This window comes from Cornus florida, unplaced genomic scaffold, assembly GCF_030987335.1.
Source record: "Cornus florida cultivar Cherokee Brave unplaced genomic scaffold, ASM3098733v1 CherokeeBrave_3.0.0_Hap2_Chr01, whole genome shotgun sequence".
Lineage (NCBI taxonomy): Eukaryota > Viridiplantae > Streptophyta > Magnoliopsida > Cornales > Cornaceae > Cornus > Cornus florida.
The window spans coordinates 76683940-76704900 of record NW_026775571.1 but is presented as its reverse complement, the minus strand read 5'-3'; the positions used below and the strand labels follow the sequence as shown (position 1 = coordinate 76704900).

General features: G+C 32.8%; 2 pseudogenes; both read left to right on the top strand.

The window, feature by feature from the left end:
• Window positions 1-5082: 5082 nt before the first annotated feature.
• On the top strand, window positions 5083-14102 carry LOC132301762 (wall-associated receptor kinase-like 8; annotated as a pseudogene).
• Window positions 14103-17034: 2932 nt separating this feature from the next.
• On the top strand, window positions 17035-19960 carry LOC132275228 (wall-associated receptor kinase-like 22; annotated as a pseudogene).
• Window positions 19961-20961: the final 1001 nt, after the last annotated feature.

Below are 20961 nucleotides of genomic sequence, written 5' to 3'. Positions count from 1 at the left end.
CAACACTGCATCTATGTTAAACATACCACGCTTGTTTGACCACCGCCACCACCTAATACTTGCATTTAGGGTGACCATTTCAAAATCATTTTGATTCTAATGACTTGTCCAAATAGTGAAATACTAATAAATGTTTGAAGTCTATGGTTTCAGTTTTCTCTAAGTTGTAAATTGTAAATTTATCCATTTTCAGTTCTTCGTACAACACTTGGCATAGATTAGTTTCCAGGGCATGATTTACTTGTACTAGTTTTGCATTTATCGTACTTCAATTATATGAACTTGTCCATTAAACATAGGGAGTGTTTGTGCATCACACAGTGGTGTTGGTGGGGGGAGTTGTACAGTGGAATGGTGAAAGTGGTGGTTGGTTATGGTGACAACTTGCTCCTTCTCTTTCTCTCTCTTTACTTTTTTTCCCCTTAATTAGTTCCTTGAGGTGCATGAAAATGATATAGCTTGATTATTATTTTCCTTTACTCCACAATCTTGTTGAGAAAACTCAGAAAAGTGCTGCATTCTATTATTATTTTATTATTTTATATTTTCTCTTCTTTTGTCACTAATAGGCACTATTCTTAATATCTTCCTCACATTTTGATTAGTAATCTGTATTTTCAAGTTTTATTCCTATCATCCACCTCGATATCCTATCTCAGTTACATGGATGCATTGTTCTTGTTCATTTTTTGGCTATTAGAAAAGTAGGATTGATTTAGACAAGGGTCGTAAAAAGTTGAAAGTTCATGGTTTTGAATATTCAAAAGGAGGTGAAGCGTCGCTATTATTTGGCTATCTTGTTTGGGTTTTAGTGGTGGGGGAGAAAGTTCAGTGGCAAGGAAACAATTCCTTGCTGATGACTATTGCAGTGAGGCATATAGATGTCATTTTCTTTTTTCCTGGTTGTCTAAAGAATGAGTAGATATTACGTGCGTTTTGCACCTTACATAATTAGTATATTTATTTAATGATAATGTATCATTCCAAAAAATGTTGACCCACCCGCTTATAAAATTATTGATAACGAGATAATATATTATATATGATTGAATAAGTATACTAATGACTGGTGTGCTCAACTTACCAATATTTATTTTCAAAGCAAGGCGGCTCAACTGGCATTGGGGCAATGAGTAAGGCCCCACTTGAGAAAGACTCTTGAGCTAAATAACCTTATAAAGTATTGGTAAGTTGAGCACACCAAGAGGATTTTATTGCGGAGAACACAAAAGACATTGTATTTTGTGTCTTGTAAAGTATTGGTAAGTTCACAAACATATTGGTAAATTCAATCCAAGAGGATTTTGTTGAGCTAAATAACCTTATAAACACTTGAGAAAGAACTCTTGATCTAAATAATTGGTAAGTTCAATCCAAGAGGATTTTACTGTCGAGAATACAAAAGACACTGTATTTTGTGTCTGGTTTGTGTCTGGTCCCTCTGGGGTACCAAAACTCTACCTAACATCACGACTAAGTTTTTCAGAAGAAACGTCACTATCAAAACCACGTTCTCCAACACATGAGATTTTTCAATTTTGCTATAAAATAGAAATTAAATGACCAACCTAATGAATCTAAACAAATATAACAATTATATACATAAAAAGTACAACATAAAATATATATATATATATATATATATATATATATAACAAATTAAAAAGTAATACAAAAATAAATCATACAACTTTGTGGAGAATCGATTGCCTTCTTAATATTACTTCTTTGTTTTATCCTTCCTTCATTGCTTATAACATATAGCACTCGATATGACTCACTATAGCTCTCGGCTAGCATAAAATTTTCGTTAACAGAAATCATTTTGACAAAGACTTAATAGACACAATATAACACATTCATATATTACTTCACAAACTTAGTTCCAACTTCCACATAGTTTAAATCATGTACCTCCATTTAATTTTTGTACCAGGCTACCAGCTTTTGTTAAAGTTGTCTTCTTTGCTTTTGGAAAATGTACATTAATAAAGACTTCTTGCTTCAGGCTTTGAAACTTAATTTTTTTTTTTTTTGGTTCTATACAAACTTTTTTCAGCTCTATATAAAATAAGTTGCAACCATGGGATGAAGCCATTGGTTAAATAAAAGTTGCTATCGTGCTTCAGAGTCCAAACCCAGGTTCATGGGTTAAGTAAAATTTATTACAAATTACTAATAATAATAGCTACAATGAGCTTGTTGTGGTCCAGTGGGTTAAATTCATGGCTTGTGAAATTGGTACGTCTTGGGTTTGAGTCGTATTAGTTTCATTTTCCTTTTCATTAAATAGAACCTCCCCGTTAAGTTGGTGTTTAACTCAAATTCGTTGCGAACAAGATGGTTGGACGAATCATGTTATACACATCTTTTTACAGTATAATTCGATAGGTTTTTAAAGATTTTATTAAAATTTTTAAGGATTATATTAGGCAAATAATGACCCATTACTAATTTTTAAGTATACTAGCTGAGTTCAGTTTTCGGCCATTTGATAACTTAATTAGAGCTTGAGTTTCATGAAAGAATTTCTGTTCATTGAATCATTCATTAATTACGGTTTTTTTTTCTTTTTTTTTTTTTTAAACCACATTAATTATGGTTCAATTACGGTTCTTTTATTATTTATGGCACAACACATATTCTGTGTCCGAGCTGACATAAATGGTGAATCTAGGATTAAGTATTAGTATTATTTTTAATAATAATAGACCAATAATGTTTTTTTTTTTTTTTTTTTTTCGTAAAAGACCAATAATGTTATACCAGTTTAAAAGCACAAGGTTAAGAGGAAGAAAAAAAATGCACCAATAATCACGTTTTTTAATTGTAGTAGTTAAAAATAAAAAATAAAAAAAAAGGAAGTTCTTGCTAATATTGTGAAGAAGTTGTGCTCTTCTGCGGCTCTCTCCTTCAAGAGATTCAATTGGTGAGTGGACAAAAATGTTAAAAAATAAAATCTGCAATCTCAAAAAAAAAAAAAAAAAAAAATTAAGAGGGAGGCTTAAGAAATATTGTTACAAGTCAGGAAGGTTGTATGCAATTCACAATTTTTTTTTTTTTTTTTATTTAAAAAACTTACATTAAAATTCTGGTTTAAAAATTTAAGAAAACTACTTCGATTTTGATAGTAGGGAGTATTATTTTGATGAATTTGGTGGTCATTACATTCTATGCATAACAATCATAAGCTTCGAATAATAATTTCTCAGAGATTGTGTTATCCAAAACTTGTGTGGTTGTTTCTTAAAGATTGTGTTATCCAAAACTTATGTTTATATATATATATATATATATATATAAATATATCCTTTCCTGTCGGTGAAAAAATAATCTTCCACTTCCTATAGACTCATTTATTTATACCCATTCAAATAATACTGATTTTCAAAACATTTTCTATATTTACAAATCTTTTTATGGTATCTACAATCTCCATCCAATAATGCAAACAACAAAAACAAAACAAACTAAGGACCCTTTTTTACTTTACTTTAGGGCACATCACCCGTGATACATGCATACAAGGTGTATTCAAAGTTTCAAACCATCTACAATGATTTATTTAAATTTTAAACTTTGGCTTGAGCTCAAGGGAGATCCAAGAATTGTATACTTGTAATATTTCTTCATTTTTTGGGGTTGGACTAAAATTGCCGTATATTTTATTTATTTATTTAGTGTGGGCTCAAGTCCATTTGAACCGACCCTTAAATCTGTCATTACTTGAGCTCATCTAAAACAGAATATATTTATACTTTGCCTTGGAGCTTATCTAAAGAAAATTAATATTTTTAAAAAGAAAAATAATATTTATACCTTACCACATGTAAAGTTTAAATATTAATAACGAGATCAATCTGCACCCGAAGACCAAGACGTATGAGCAAGAGGATAAGGATCCGACATATTGGGTCCAACTGCTTTAGTAAACTTACTTTAAATAAAATTACTTTACTTTTGTGGCTTTTATAAAGCTACTTAACCTTTAGTTCTAATCAATCAATATTTAATTTTTATATAGTACTGGACCATTAATTCTAATCAATCAATATTTAATTCGAAAGCAAAAATTGAATAAAATTGATATAACACTGACCCATTTATTTACAGCTAGTGATAGAAAGAAAATTGCAGATTTAATCCAATTTCGTTTGAACTAGAAAGAGAATTGCAGATTTAATCCAATAGGAAGCTTGATTAAGCTGGTTGCTGCTTTATGGCTCTTATAGCTTTTATAAAGCTACTTTACCTTAATGAATACTTTACTTTTGTGACTCACGATACAGATGTTAGGTCCTAATAATTTCTCAAACTTCTTCAATGAATACTGTTTTTAATTATTATTATTTTAAAAAACTGATTCTTTCACATTTTGGATGTGTCATGTGTTGAAGAAACAACCCCCACACAATTGTCGATTTGGGCCACTATTTTTCCGTCTAAAGCGTAAATAGGTTGGTCAACAAACAAAATTTGAATTATTCATATATATATATATATATATATAACAAGTAGATGCGAAGACCAAACAAATCTAAAAACTTAATGTAATTTTTAACAAAGATTATAAACAAATTCAATGTACAATAAATTAAGATTTAAAATTATAGAACATAAAAAAAAAAAAAAAAAAAAAAAAAACTAGAATTAGGGTTTAGGTTGTTCACATTAACCCAAATTCAATCCTAATTAAATTCAGCTTAGATATTTAAGTTCAAACCTAACACAAATTGTAGAAATATTTGTCTAAACTCGTAAAAAATCAGGTTGAGCTTAGGATAGATTTGGGTCAATCCGTCCAAATTGCACCCATATGCAAATGAAAGGAGGGTTAAACACGAAGATTTTTCGCTTTTAGTTTTGGGTACTAAAATGCAAATTTAATAAATAAATAAATAAATTTATAATATAATTACCAAGGGGCCTTGTAGCTACTCCCCCATTCTGGCCCCATAACCATTTAACCATGCTCATAATCATTCCAACAGGACATAATATTTTGTCATACCTACTCATGCCTATAGCCCTATGAGGCTTGAAACATTATTTTTATTTTTATTTTTTAATTTATAAAAAACCTCTTATAAATGCACAAATTAGATAATTGCCTCAATGAACAATCCAAAGCAAATACAAAGTAATGGTAGGCTCCAACTTTGGAATAATGGTTTAATGACTCCACCATTGACTAATAGGTAGTGGTCTTCGTCTTCTTCCTTTTTCATTCTTCCAAAAGCACACCCACAGAGAACAATTATTTAATCGGTGATTGCCTCAATGATCAATCCAGCCTACTTAAATGACTAATAGATATTTGTCTTCTTTTTTTCTTTCCCTCCCATCTTCCAAAAACAGAGAGAGAATGGCTATTCAATTGGTGCTGCAAATCGCAATATTGTTGTGGCTAACACTAACAGAATCATTAGCAGCATCACTAGCAAAGCCTGGTTGTTCAGACAAATGCGGAAATATTACCATTCCATACCCATTTGGTATTGGACCCAATTGTTCTGCTAATGACTCGTATTACTCGTTTGACATAATCTGCAACAAATCTTTCACCCCACCCAAACCATTCATCACTAGCAGTAGGATAAACCTTGAGGTGCTTGAAATCTCATTGACAGAAGGCACTGTTCGTGTCAACAACCCGTTGATCACTTCTAATTGTAGTAACAGGGTTAATAATCAAGCTGTGGACTTGACTGATACTCCCTTTTCCTTCTCAGACACCAACAACCGATTCACGGCCATGGGTTGTGACAACCTCGCCTTAATCGACTGGGCAGGAATGGCCATAGGGTGCGTGTCCAACTGCAATTTTACTTCAAGAGATAAAAGCTGCTATGGCATCAACTGCTGCCAAACCACAATCCCTCCATCACTGCAGTATATCAATGCATCATTTAGAAGCATAGATTCAAACAATCTCAGGCCCAGAAATGAGTGCAAATATGCCTTTATGGTGGAGCAAGATTGGTTCACTAACCTGACCGACCCCTATGATGTGCAGAAAATGGAGGTGGTCCCTGCTGTGCTGAGTTGGCGTACATATGACATGTGCAAATCATTCGGATCATTATGCGGTACTAGTTATCAAAAATGCCTCCCTGGGGTGTCTCATAGCTCACAAGTGTCTAATACCTCATTATGCGGCACGAATGCTTCCTGCAGTTCCAATACCAATCAAGGCTCAAGCTCTCTATGCCAATGTGACCGCGGCTATGAAGGGAACCCATATCTGCCTCATGGATGCCAAGGTAAAAGTTCTGCAATTAATTAGTAAATTTGCACCGCCAATTGTTAGTTTAGTTATACAATACTGGAATATATATCTTCATCACTTGATTACCAAGAGCAGCAAATACCTAGCCACTAGTCTGTATTAACTTTTAACATCATCTACACTCTCAGGGGCGGCTCAATATAATTTGAGACCTTAAGCGAAAATTATAAAAGTGACCTCTTAATGTATTAATAATATTATTTTAATGAAACTGTTTGAGAGTAGGACAACACAAATCTAAGGAATAATATATATATTTTTTCACTATTGTATTATTTTTAAATTATTTAGATTAGGATAGAATTGTAAATTTTGATAGAAAGTGAAATGAAAATTTTAGAATTAATCAAATTCTTTAGCTACGAAGAGTATAATAATAAAATAAAATAAAGACATCTATAATATATTGTTAACCCGATATATATTATAAATAATAATAACGATAATAATATACAGTAAGAAAGTAGTAATTTTAGGGCCTTACAGGAAAATAAAATTTTTAAGAAGTCTAATAAAGCAAGAAAATAATAATTATAGGGGTCTTCTTATTGGCTCGACTATCTAATACTGCCAGGAAATAAAAATGTTTGGAAATAAAAATAATAATTTTAGGATCTAACTGATAAAGGAAATAAAAATTTTAAGAAGTCTAAACTTTCAATCCAAATTGCAGATTTAATCCAAAAATTGAATAAAGTTTATATAACACTGACCCATTTATTTACAGCTAGTGATAGAAAGAAAATTGCAGATTTAATGCAAATTCGTTTGAACTAGAAAGAAAATTGCAGATTTAATCCAAATTCGTTTGAACTAGAAAGAGAATTGCAGATTTAATCCAATAGGAAGCTTGATTAAGCTGGTTCCTTTATGTGTGAGTGATTTTGGTGGTTGTAAACTTTCAATCAAAATTTATTTACCGAAAAAAAAAACAATTTAATCAAAATTTGAATATTATATAAGATTTGTTCTTTAAAAAAGATTTCATATTTATGATGTTTTCAATTCCAACATTTTATTTACTACGTTTTCAATTATGTGGGTTTGGTCAATGATTATGTTTAATGTTGTTTGTATTGGTATAATTAATTTGTTCTTAAATAAGTGACTGCTAACAAATTTTTCCAAAGATTTTAAAGGAGCTAATTTACCGAAAATATTATTTTGGTCCTCTAAAAAGGAGGGTGAATTTATTGCACTTCTGGACGTAGAAGAACTTGACAACCTCTCTCAAGTTTATCCACAAGAAAGATCTGGTATTTTTACAATTTACCGTTATTATTAAGGTTAAAAGGGTATTTGTATTCAATAAGTACAATATTGACATTTAATAATTTTAAGTTTACGTTTTTAAAAATAGTCAAATGTTTTATTTTTTTTGCAATATTACCAATTTAAACTTCACCTATAAAAAGTAAACAATTACGTAAATGTGGATTCACTAAAGATAAATTTGGTAATTTATTCACTACTAATATAATACAAAATAATAAAAATTATTCTATTAAAAAGTTAAATTATCAATAGGCCCGTGGTCTAGTAAAGTCAGACTCTTACTTTCTAAAAAGATGTCAAAGACATGCTTGATTTGTAATTCTGAAAATAATTTTCAGATTTTCAACCAAACAAAACTATTCTAAAAATTACAAACTAAGCAAATCATTACTAGTATATTCTAAAAAAGTACTTTTATTTTTAAATGAATAAAATATATAATTTATTGGTTGCTAAAAACAAAATCATTAAAATTTAAGTGTTAATGAGGATGGGGGTAGGTATTCAAAGTTTCAAACCATATACAATGATTGATTTAAATTTTAAACTTTGCCTTGAGCTCAAGGAGATAAAAGAATTGTCAATGGGATACTAGTAATACTTCTTCGTCTTTTGGGGTTGGGCTAAAATTGTCGTAAAAATTTTTATTTTTCATTTTTTTGGTGTGGCCTCAAGCCTAACGGGTCCATTTTTAAATCCGCCCTTGCTTGAGCTCATCTAAGGCCAAATATTTTGAAAAAAAATAAAAATTAATATTTATACTTTACCACGTGTAAAGTATAAATATTAATAACGAGATCAATCTGCACCCGAAGACCAAGACTGAGGAGTGAGGACCCGACGCGTGAGCAAGCGGATAAGGATCAGACATATTGGGTCCGACTGCTTTCGCAAAAGTACTTTTAATAAAATTACTTTCCTTTTGTGGCTTTTATAAAGCTACTTTACCTAAATGAAAACTTTGGATGTTGTTAGGTCACAATAGAGAGGACTTGTGGGAGAAATTTTTATAGAGATGTTAGGCCACAACGGAGATGTTAGGCCGCAATAATTTCTTAAATTTCTGCAATGAATATCGTTTTTTTATTATTATTTTTAAAAAATTATTCTTGCACAAATTTATTATAGTGAATTGTCATATCTAATTTTTTTAATTAATCCATCTATAAAACAAATAAGAAAATAAGTTTCTCCACTTATTTATACTGTACATAAATAACTAATCAAAAATATTAATAATTTATTAAAGTACATTCACACATCTTCCACATATTGCTTCTCACCTCTCTTTAAAGAAGAAGAGGCGATAGCATTCGACTAATGAATGGTCATTATACTTGGACGTCTTTTACGCACTGTCTTTTGCCTTTCAAACAATGAATACCACGCGAATTATTTGCACATCTTTAAATCCATTTTGGATGTGTCATGTGTTGAAGAAACAACCCCACACAATTGTCGTTTTGGGCCACCATGTTCCCCGTCTAAAGTGTAAATAGGTTGGTCAAAAAACAAATTTTGACTTATTCATATGTGTATATATATATATATATACACATAACACGTAGATATGAAGACCAAACAAATCTAAAAACTTAATGTAATTTTTAAAAAGATTATAAACAAATTCAATATACAATAAATTAAGATTTAAAATTATAGAACATAAAAAAGAAAACTAGAATTAGGATTGAGGTTGTTCACATTAACCGAGTTCAATCCTAATTAAATTCAGCTTATATATTTAAGTCTAAACCCAACTCGAATTGTAAAAATATTTGTCTAAACTCGTGAAAAATCAGGTTGAGCTAGATTTGGTCAATCCGTCCAAATTACACCCATATGCAATGAAAGGATGGTTAGACACGGAGATTTTTTGCTTTTGGGTACTAAAATACAAATTCAATAAATAAATAAATTTATAATATAATTATAAAGGCCTTGCGGCTACTCTCCCATTCTCGCCCCCATAACCATTTAACCATGTTCATAATCATTCCAACAGGGTGGGGTGGAAGGATATACCCAACGGGACAAAATATTTTGCCATACCTACTTGTGCCTATAGCCCCATGAGTCTTGAAACATTTTTTTATTTATAAACATATTAGATAATTGCCGCAATGAAGGCAAATACAAAATAATGGTAGGCTCCAACTTTGAAATAATGGTTTAATGACTCCACCATTGAGTAATATTGAGTCAATGACTAATAGATAGTAGTCTTGTCTTCTTCCTTTTTCATTCTTCCAAAAGCACACCCACAGAGAATGATTATTTAATTGGTGATTACCTCAATGATCAATATTCCAGCCTACTTAAATGACTAATAGATAGTAGTCTTCTTCTTCTTCTTCTTTCTTTCCCTCCAATCTTCCAAAAACAGAGAGAGAAAGGTTATTCAATTGGTGCTGCAAATCGCACTATTGTTATGGCTAACTCAAGTATCATCGGCATTAGCAGCATCACTAGCAAAGCCTGGTTGTCCAGACAAATGCGGAAATATTACCATTCCATGCCCATTGGGTATTGGAGCCAATTGTTTTGTTGCTAATGAGTCGCGTTACTCGTTTGAGATAATCTGCAACAAATCTTTCACCCCACCCAAACCATTCATCACTAGCATGAACCTTGAGCTGCTTGAAATCTCATTAACAGAAGGCATTGTTCACGTCAACAACCAGGTAATCACTTCTAATATATTGTGATAACAAGGGATGCCTACTCCTTTTTTCTTCTCAGACACCTACACCCGATTCACGGCCATGGGTTGTGACAACCTCGCCTTAATCCACGACTGGCGATCGGGAATGGCCATAGGGTACGTGTCCAACTGCAATGTTACTTCAAGAGATAAAAGATGCTTTGGCATCAACTGCTGCCAAACCACAAACCCTCCATCACTAGACTTTATCAATGCATCTTTCAGAAGCATAGATTCAAACAATGATAATAAAGGGTGCAAACATGCCTTTATGGTGGACCAAGATTGGTTCACTAACCTGACCGATCCCTATGCCGTGCGGGAAATGAAGGTGCATGGTCCCTGCTGTGCTGCGTTGGGGTACATATGAGATGTGCCATTCATTCATTGGCTACAAGTCTAGTAGTTCATTATGCGGCACTAATGCTTTCTGTTTCAATCGAACTTACGGACGTTCTAGCCTATGCCAATGTCACCAAGGTTATGAAGGAAACCCGTATTTGCTTCATGGATGCCAAGGTAAAGTTCGTCACCAAGAACAGCAAACACCTAGCCACTTGTCTGTATTAAATTTTAGTATAAATTACACTGACCTCCCCTGAAATTTGAGAGAACCAACAGGCAATTCAGATGCAGCAGTCAGGAGAAGATACTCTGACTCTTCACGAGATGGTGAAGGTGATCATGAACGTGGAAGTGGAAATTATGTTGCTGATGTTTTGATGAATGTAGGGATTGTGATGATGAATGATGTTAGAGAGAGAAAGAAGTGGATGAGAGTAGATTTTAGAGAGGTAAAAATAGGTAAGGAGATGTTAGATTTTAGAACAAGTTGTACACAAATAGAAGTAGGTCGGGAAAATAGAACAAGTTGAAGGGAGAAATAGATTAATATTAATTTATTTAAATATAATAAATTTGTATGTCTATATATATATATATATATATATATATATATATATATATATATATATGCATTGATGTAGATTACATAGAATTGTAAGGTAATTAATGTCTTCTTGCACAATATAAGGGTAGTTTAGGTACTATATAAATATTTTTAACTATTTCTAACAGTCAAATGATAGAAGAGTGGTTGAGCGCACACACCAAACCTCAAAGGAGATCAAAGTAATAATTAATAAACTCCAGATGCTCTATTAGCATGTAATTTGACAAATTAAGCCATAGGAGATCAAGTGCAATTTATTCTACTTGCTCAACAAATTAATGTCTTCTTGCATAATAAAAGGGTAATTTAGGTATCATATAAATAATTTTTAACGATCCTAACAACTAATTAATTGGTGGGAGGGATTGTTCAGCACACACGCCAAACCTTAAAGGAGGTCAAAGAAATAAACTCCAAATGCTCTATTAGCGTGTAATTCGACAAAATCACGTGGAATAAGTGTAATTTACCCTAATTTTAACAATATGTACACAAGTTATAATCTATTGTCATTTTTCTGTGTATGTCTCTACTACTATGTATGAAGTCATGTGCAGCTGCGTAGACAAATATGTTAATAACTTATTAATTTTTTGATTTTGTATGTCAGATATTGATGAATGTGCGAGGAGGGAGACCAATCACTGTGAAAAGATCTGTGAGAATACGCCTGGAAGTTACAAGTGCCGTTGTCCAGCTGGGTACTTATCTATTGGTCGATATAGTTGCTATAAAGTACCCAAGGTTATTGAACCCAAGCAAAACAGAAATGTGATCATTATTCTAGGTATGTCCTTTCCACCACGACGTAAACACACACTCAGATAACAAAGCACATATGTTGAGGTATTGATTAGTGCTTAATCAGAATCAATACAATTGATCGATTTAGTTTGAGGACATATAAAAAGGAACAAAATTTTGAACCAAGCTGAAGTAAAAAAAAAAAAAAAACTAGAAATTTTAGTCAGTCAATATGATTTTTTTAACACAAATAGGATTCAACTTTGCAAACCTTGAATCCCTTATAATAGTACAACTACTATAGGAAACATGGTAGCAATTATGTAGCTCCGAAAAGTAACCAAATAGCCTAGAATCAAAATTGTGGACCAATAGCTTCAATTCAAAGTCAAGCTTAATTTAATATCGCTAATTTAATTCAGTAGAGTTGGTTCCTAATTTCTGTCGACAATTTCAACCAACTAGTTCTATGCTCACAAAAAAACTACCATGTAGCAAGGATATGGTCCCATTGACTCTAACCATACAACTGGCTAAATTTTATTTAAACACTAGAATACTGGGAAAGGACTTGTCTTTCTTATGGGAATAGAATGGATATGAACGAACGTAGGAAAAATTAGCAGATATACAAGTATTTTTTTCACTCAATCATAAAATTGTTAGGTTGAAAAGGTGATTCTTTCATATTGAGTTCTGCAGGTACTGGAATAGGTCTCGGAATACTATTTTTAATTGGTACATGGTGGATGATTAAACTGGTGAAAAGAAGAAGGAAAATTAAGCTCCAGCAAAAATTCTTTAAACGAAATGGGGGTCTGTTACTACAACAACAATTATCTTCAAGTGAAGGTAATGTTGATAAAACCAAGCTCTTCTCTTCAAAGGAGTTGGAAAAAGCCACTGACTACTTTAATGAGAATCGAATACTAGGGCAAGGAGGCCATGGTACTGTTTACAAAGGCATGTTAATAGATGGTAAGATTGTAGCGGTTAAGAAGTCCAAAATAGTGGATATAGACCAACTTGAACAATTTATTAATGAGGTGGTCATTTTATCACAAATTATCCATAGAAATATAGTCAAGCTACATGGATGTTGTTTGGAGACTGAAGTACCTTTGCTTGTTTACGAATTCATACCTAATGGAACTCTTTTCCAGTATATCCATGACCAAAATGAAGAGTTCCCTTTATCCTGGGACATTCGTGTTCAGATTGCTATAGAAGTTGAGGAGCTCTTTCCTATCTATACTCAGCTGCCTCCATACCCATTTATCATCGAGACATCAAGTCCACAAACATATTGTTGGATGATAAATACAGAGCAAAAGTGTCCGACTTTGGGACTTCAAGATCACTTGCAGTTGATCAAACTCACTTGACCACAAAAGTACAAGGGACCTTTGGATACTTGGATCCTGAGTACTTCCAATCAAGTCAGTTTACAGAGAAAAGTGATGTTTATAGCTTTGGAGTAGTTCTTGTTGAGCTCTTAACAGGGCAAAAACCTATCTCATTTACCATATCTTTAGAATGTCAAAGTTTAGCAACATTTTTCCTATTGACAATGAAAGAGAATCGTCTGTTTGATATTCTTGATGCTCGGGTTGTGAAAGAAGGTGGGAAAGAAGAAATCATGCAAGTTGCTAATCTTGCAAAACGATGCTTGAACTTGAATGGGAGGAAAAGGCCAACAATGAAAGAAGTTGCAACAGAGTTGGAAGCGACTAGAATGCCACATGGAGCATCCACTATTCAACAAAACTATGAAGAGGTCGAATTTGTGTAGCTGACGTCACTAGGCCTTCGGATGTTGGTTCAACTTCGACGAGTTTTTATCAAGATAGTAGTGTATCATCATCGTTAGATGTCCAATATCTATTATCAAAGTAAATATGGTGGTTAAGGTTTTGTTTTTTCCATATATTACATATCCTAGTTTGAATAATAGTGTATAAGCACCGGAAGATATTCCTACTTCTGGTGTTTAAGAAATCATGATCAGTAAGAAAATTTTAATGTACTCTATATTATTTTCCATCTTGTGTAAGCTAATCATGATGAGAAATATGCTTGACATATGTTTCTTTGAAGTATTTATGGATATCATTTTATATCTAAACTTGAATTCTATACGATGCTTTTTTTATTGATTGAATATGATACATCTCTTCTGTTGTTTTCTGGTGCTCTAGTTGAGAATTGTCCATGTATTCTCAATAAGAATTGATGCATTCTCTTATTGGAGATCCCTATATAGACCAATACAGTCAACACAATACAGATGCACCAAATTCTACTAGTTCATTATCAACCACCCAAAGAAGATGGTCCAAAGATATGCTCCATTTGGCTATATCTAAGAAAAAAATATATATCATGATTATTAAGAACTCAACGAGATCTTCGCCCTCAAATCAGACAAACAAAGAAGGGAATCCCTTTGAGGTCTTCCGCTTTCATTTATCTATGTTTATTTTCCTATCAAATGATTATCTAGCTACTCCCTAGGCCCTTATATATCAGCAAGAGATAGGTGATACAAAAGAATAAGCTCAAAATCAACATTTATTCCAAGACAAACTCTCTTGCACGAGACTTTAGCCATAATGATCCTATGTCAACTCAATTTACAAAATTATGGAGAATTTAAAAGGTCAACATCCTAAAAACTGAATCTTAAATTCCCATTGTTTGGGTCTCGCTTATAGATTAAAATCTTAGGGCAGTTGAAAAATACATGCAGATTCAGTTACAATTGGGATCCATACATCCATATTAATATATACACATAAATTTCTTCAAAAAGCACAATTTTTTATCTAAAGAGATGAAATATATACCGAAAAACAGTTATAAACATACAATTAATGGTTCCAAAGAGAAATTGATAAAATAAGCTGCTGATTTCTTACTGACCTTAAATTTAGAAAAGTGATACAAAATAGAGTTGTATTCACTGGAACAGAACTCAAAAGTTAGAGGTAAAACTGAATGCAAAAGGGAGATGAGAGAACAGAGATAATTTTCACCAAAAAAAAATTTAGGCCGTGTCTTCTTTTGAGAAATATTTTTTTGTGCTTGAGTACATTGGACGCATCCAACCATTTATTACCTTACCTCTAATACATTAACGGTCCAAATGCTCCCATTTACAAGGCGAGCAAGTAAAATTTTCTCCTTTCACAGGAGTCAGGCTATTCTTCTATGTAATGAGATAAACGTGTAAGCAATGTGGGAATCAGTCAAACAACACTTTATTACTATACCTGTAAACTGACCAGATTCAGTTTACAATATTCGGCCCTGATTCGAATCTCTATCTAATTCAATAATCTGAGAAATAATTTATTAATAAATATTTGATTGTTATGGTCTGTTTTTAAAGGAAAAAAAAACGGGGTAATTTCAAAGGAGATTGGCAAACAAAGATTGAGAAAAATAAAAAAAATTAGATTTTTAATTTACTATTTGTTAAAGAGAAAGAGAGAGAGAGAGAGAAAAAAAAAAATAGATCTTTAATTTACTATTAGTTAAAGAAGAGAGAGATGAACGTACTATTTGATAAAACTGAAAATTTCAAATACTGAATTTTAAGCATTGAATATATTAATCTGTAAATTTATTTAATATTATATTAATTTTAAGAGCTGAATTCATTAAGATTCTTTGTTAAATGCAAAAGCTGAAATCTAAATGTTGTATATATTACATTTTGCTTGAATATCTTCTACATATAATATTATTATAAAAGATATTATATTAAAACATAAACATATATATAAAATAATGAATTTCACCAAAGAAATATATTAATTTAACGATGCATATTAATGTCAAAACTGATCATAAAAATTTCAAAATCAACATATAAAATGAATAACTTATGAAAATGAAATATTTATGAGAATGCGATTAGAATTCACGCATAAATCATTCGATTTTTATTTATATAGTAGATTTTTATCATAACAATGGTGCAAGGGTTTCATTACATGATTGTTGATTATAAAGTTTAGTGAACCATGCAGTGTTTATATATATATATTGATTTATTTATATTTTGTTGAATATTAAAATCACTTACTGTGGTTTGTGTCATTCAAAATTTTGGCCTCAGGCCCGAAGACTAAAAGCATATTGTATATTATATTCGGTGATTGATTTGGATTCATTTAGCTAACAAGAATTCGGATCAAATGTCTATCAAATTAAATCTTACCAATTTAATTCGACATCTTTTCCATAAATGCATCTTGAAGGCCAAGATTATACGCTTAAATTTGAATGTTTCAAAAATGGTTATAACTTATCAAATTCTTCTCATATTTTTATAGAACAAATATATATATATATATATATATATATATATATATATATATATATATATGACCGATTATATCCAATGATTACTATATACGGTGTGAATAGCATTTCTTGTATCTCAGTGAACAAGAGATCACCACTATATATATATATATATATATATATATATATATATATATAGTTATATATATATATATTGATAATTGTAAATTTATAACTAGACCGCCACCCATGAACAATGAGAGTCCAATCCAATTGAGGAATTAAAAGGGAGATAGGATTCAAGGAATTAATTAGTAAACTCGTAGAGAATATTCAAATTAAGTGAACCTTGATACTCACAAAAAGACACTAATCTATATGATAATGGCTCCACTCAAGCTACATGGTAACATAGATTAGGGCAAAAGAAGTTACTACAAGTGGTCAGACCAAGTCACCCCATTAAAAATAAATAAATTGTTTTCCAAGACAAAGAATGGCAAGAAAATGCCAGAACATTGATGTCAATGACTCAATATCATCCATTAAACATTAATTTCTGATAAGCACTTTATCACAATTGACAATAAGGTAATGCTAAACATTACGTTAAAAATGGTCAAGAATGGATGAATGCCTCCAACTTCGGAATAACGATTTACTGACTTTGCCAAATGCCATCGACTAATGTCCAATAGATTGTAGTCTTCTAATTACTTATTTCCCTTCCATCTTCCCCAAAATTGTGTGTGTGTGAGAATGGTTATTCAATTGGTGCTACAAATCACACTATTGTTGTGGCTAACACAAGCATCGTCAGCATTAGCAGCAACACTAGCACAGCCTGGTTATCCAGACAGATGTGGAAATGTTATCATTCCTTTCCCTTTTGGTATCGGAGCCAATTGTTATTATGAAGAGTCATTTGAGATAAGCTGCGACAAATCTTTCAACCCACCCAAACCTTTCATCACTAGCATCAACCTTGAGCTGCTTGAAATCTTGTTATAAGAAGGCATTGTCCACGTCAACAACCATATAATGACTTCTAATTGTGAAAACAGGACCAATAATCAAGCTGTGTCCTTGATTGGTGCTCCTTTTTCCTTCTCGGACACCTACAACCGATTCACAGCCCTGGGTTGTGACAACCTTGCCTTAATCAGCTGGCAAGGAATCATCATAGGGTGAGTTTCCAATTGCAATTTTACTTCAAGAGATAAAAGTTACTATGGCATCAACTGCTACTAAACCACAATCCCTCTAACAATCATGTTTATCAATGCATCTTTCAGAAGCATAGATTCAAACAATGATAATAAAGAGTGCAAATATGCCTTTATGGTGGACGAAGAATGGTTCACTAACCTGACAGACCCCTATGCCGTGCAGGAAATGGAGAAGGTCCCTGTCGTGCTGAATTGGTATGCATACGGGATGTGCCATTTATCCGTTGTGTATACATATGGGCCATCATTATGCGGCACGAAAGCTTCCTGCACTTCCCCTTCCAATAACAGCTCAGGTTATCTATGCCAGTGTGACCGAGGCTATGAAGGAAACCCATATCTGCCTAAAGGATGCCAAGGTAAAATTCTGCAATTAGTAAATTTGCACTGCAAATTTTCAATTTAGTTATGCAATACCAGAGTATATCTTTATCAATTGATTACCAAGAAAAGCAAACACCTAGCCACTTGCCTTTATCACTCTTCTGTGTTTAGCACAAAGCATATGCCTCAACTACTATGTGTGTAGTCCTGTGGGCTGTGCCGGTGCGTAGACAAACATTTTAATACCATATTTTGTTTGATATTGCATGCCAGAGATCGATGAATGTGCGATGAAAGAGACCAATCGCTCTGAGATGAACTGTTCGAATACGCCAGGAAGTCACGAGTGCTATTGTCCACCAGAGTACTTAAAAGTTGGAGATTATTCTTGCTATAAACTCAGGGGTAATGCAGGCAATAGAAATGAGATCATCATTATAGGTATGGTAAACTGAATTCATTTGATTTGGTTCCTATACTGTTGACAGTTTAATTGGGTAGTTCTGCACTCACAATAAAACTATGTAGCAATGATATAGTCCAATTATATATATATATATATATATGATAAAGTCCCATTACAGCACTCTAACTTTACAACTCGCTGCCTTTTTCAACACTAGAATACTGGAAAGCGACTTGTCTTTCTTTTGGGAATAGATGGCATATGAAACAACTTAGGAAATATCAGCATATAAAAGTATTTTTTACACTCAAGCATAAAAGTTTTAGGTTGAAAAGGTGATTCTTTCCTATTGAATTCTGCAGGTACTAGCACAGGTCTCGGAATACTATTTTTACTTATTGGTACATGGTGGATGATTAAACTAGTGAAAAGAAGAAAGAAAATTAAGCTCCAAGAAAAATTCTATAAACGAAATGGGGGTTTGTTACTACAACACCAATTGTCTTCATGAGAAGGTAATGTTGAGAAAACAAAACTCTTCTCTTCAAAGGAGTTGGAAAAGGCCACTGACCACTTTAATGAGAATCGAATACTAGGGCAAGGTATTGTCTACAAAGGCATGTTGACTGATGGTAAAATTGTAGCGGTTAAGAAGTCCAAAATAGTGGATGAAGGCAGACTTCAGCAATTCATTAATGAGGTAGTCATTTTATCACAAATTATCCGTAGAAATGTTGTCAACCTACATGGGTGCTGTTTGGAAACAGAATTACCTCTGCTTGTTTATGAATGCATCCCTAATGGAACCCTTTTCCAGTATATACGTGACCAAAATGAAGAGTTCCCTCTTTTCTGAGGCATTCATATTTAGATTGCTATAAAAGTTGCAGGAGCTCTTTTGTATCTACACTCAGCAGCTTCCATACCCATTTATCATCGAGACATCAAGTCTACAAACATACTATTGGATGATAAATACAGAGCAAAAGTGTCCGACTTTGGGACTTCAAGATCAATTGCAGTTGATCAAACTCACTTGACCACAAAAGTACTGGGGACCTTTGGATACTTGGATCCTCAGTACTTCCAATCAAGCCAGTTTACAGAGAAAAATGATGTTTATAACTTTGGAGTAGTTCTAGTTGAGCTCTTAACAGGACAAAACCAATTTCATCAACCAGACCTGAAGAATGGTGAAGTTTAGCAACATATTTTATAGTGACAATGGAGAAGCATCGTCTGTTTGATATTCTTGATGTTCAAGTCGTGAAAGAAGGTGGGACAGAAGAGATCACGCGAGTCGCTAATCTTGCGAAAAGATGCTTGAACCTGAATGGGAGAAACAGGCCTACAATGAAAGAAGTTGCAACAGAGTTGGAAGTGATTATAATGCCACATGGAGCATCTACTATTCAACAAAACTATAAACAGGTTGAATTTGCGGTAGCTGAACTCACTGGGCCTTGGGATGCTGCTTCCACTCCGACAGGATAGTAGTGTATCATCATCGTCAAATGTCCAATATTTGTTGTCAAGTAAATATGAGGGTTAGGGTTTTGTTGTTCCATATATTACATGTTTTTTTTTTTGAATAATAGTGTATAATCACTAAAAGATTCTCCTACTTCTAGTGTTTAAGAAATCATCATCAGCAAGAAAATTTTGTTGTCCTCTATCTCATTTTCCATCTTGTGTAAGCTAATCATGATGAGAAATAGTCTCAATGCTGTTTTTTAGTAGTTGAATACAATACATCTCTTCTGTTGTTTTCTGGTGCTCCAGTTAAGTTATGCCCATTCTGAATTAGAATTGATGGATTCTCTTATTTGGGATCCCTATATAGACCAATATGGTCAACACAATACTGATGTACCAAATTCTTCTGGTTCAATATCGACCACCCAAAGGAGATGGTCCAAAGGCACTCTCCATTTGGCCATATGAAAAAAATAAAATATTATAATTATTAAGGACTTAACGGGATCTTCTCCCTCAAATCAGACGGACAAAGAAGGGAATCCCTTTGAGTTCTTACATTTTCATGTTTTTATGTTTATTTTCTTATCAACAAGAGAGAGATGATAGATACATAAGAAACAACTCAAAATCAAAATCTATTCCAAAAAAAACTTTCTTCATCAACAACATTTTGGTAGTGTATTAGTCTCCATCAACTCCATGGCGCTCAGAAGTCACATTGAATGCATTGATATCTAATAGGCTGGAAAACTCTCACATGGTCAGCTGGATAGCCGAAAACCAAAACACGGAAGTATCCCAAGACAGGATAAAAATTGTTAAAAATGGAAGGGAATTAGAGCAGTATTTGAAATACTACTAGACTCCAAATTTAGTGCAAGGATAGCATATTGCAGTTATGTTCCAATCATATGATTAATCATAAACTATTGAGAAGGAAAACAATTGAGTTGGACAGAACTCAAATGCCAGTTCAGATTTCAATGATGAGGAAGGCAAGGGACAGCTCTTCCTTGGACTTGGAAAGAAAAAAAAAAAAAAAAAAACAGGAAGTTCAAGTGCCAAAAGAGGGTTGTATATGGATTTGGGATGGAGTGCTACTAAATGGCTTCCAATTTTGTGCACATAAAGATATAGGGGCACTTGATCCAAATGTTTGTACTTCTTTTCTTGCCATTCCTATCTTGTCGCTGGCTCAAACTTTGGACGGGCGGGCAATAGTTGTCAGTTATATTGGTAGTACGAAAA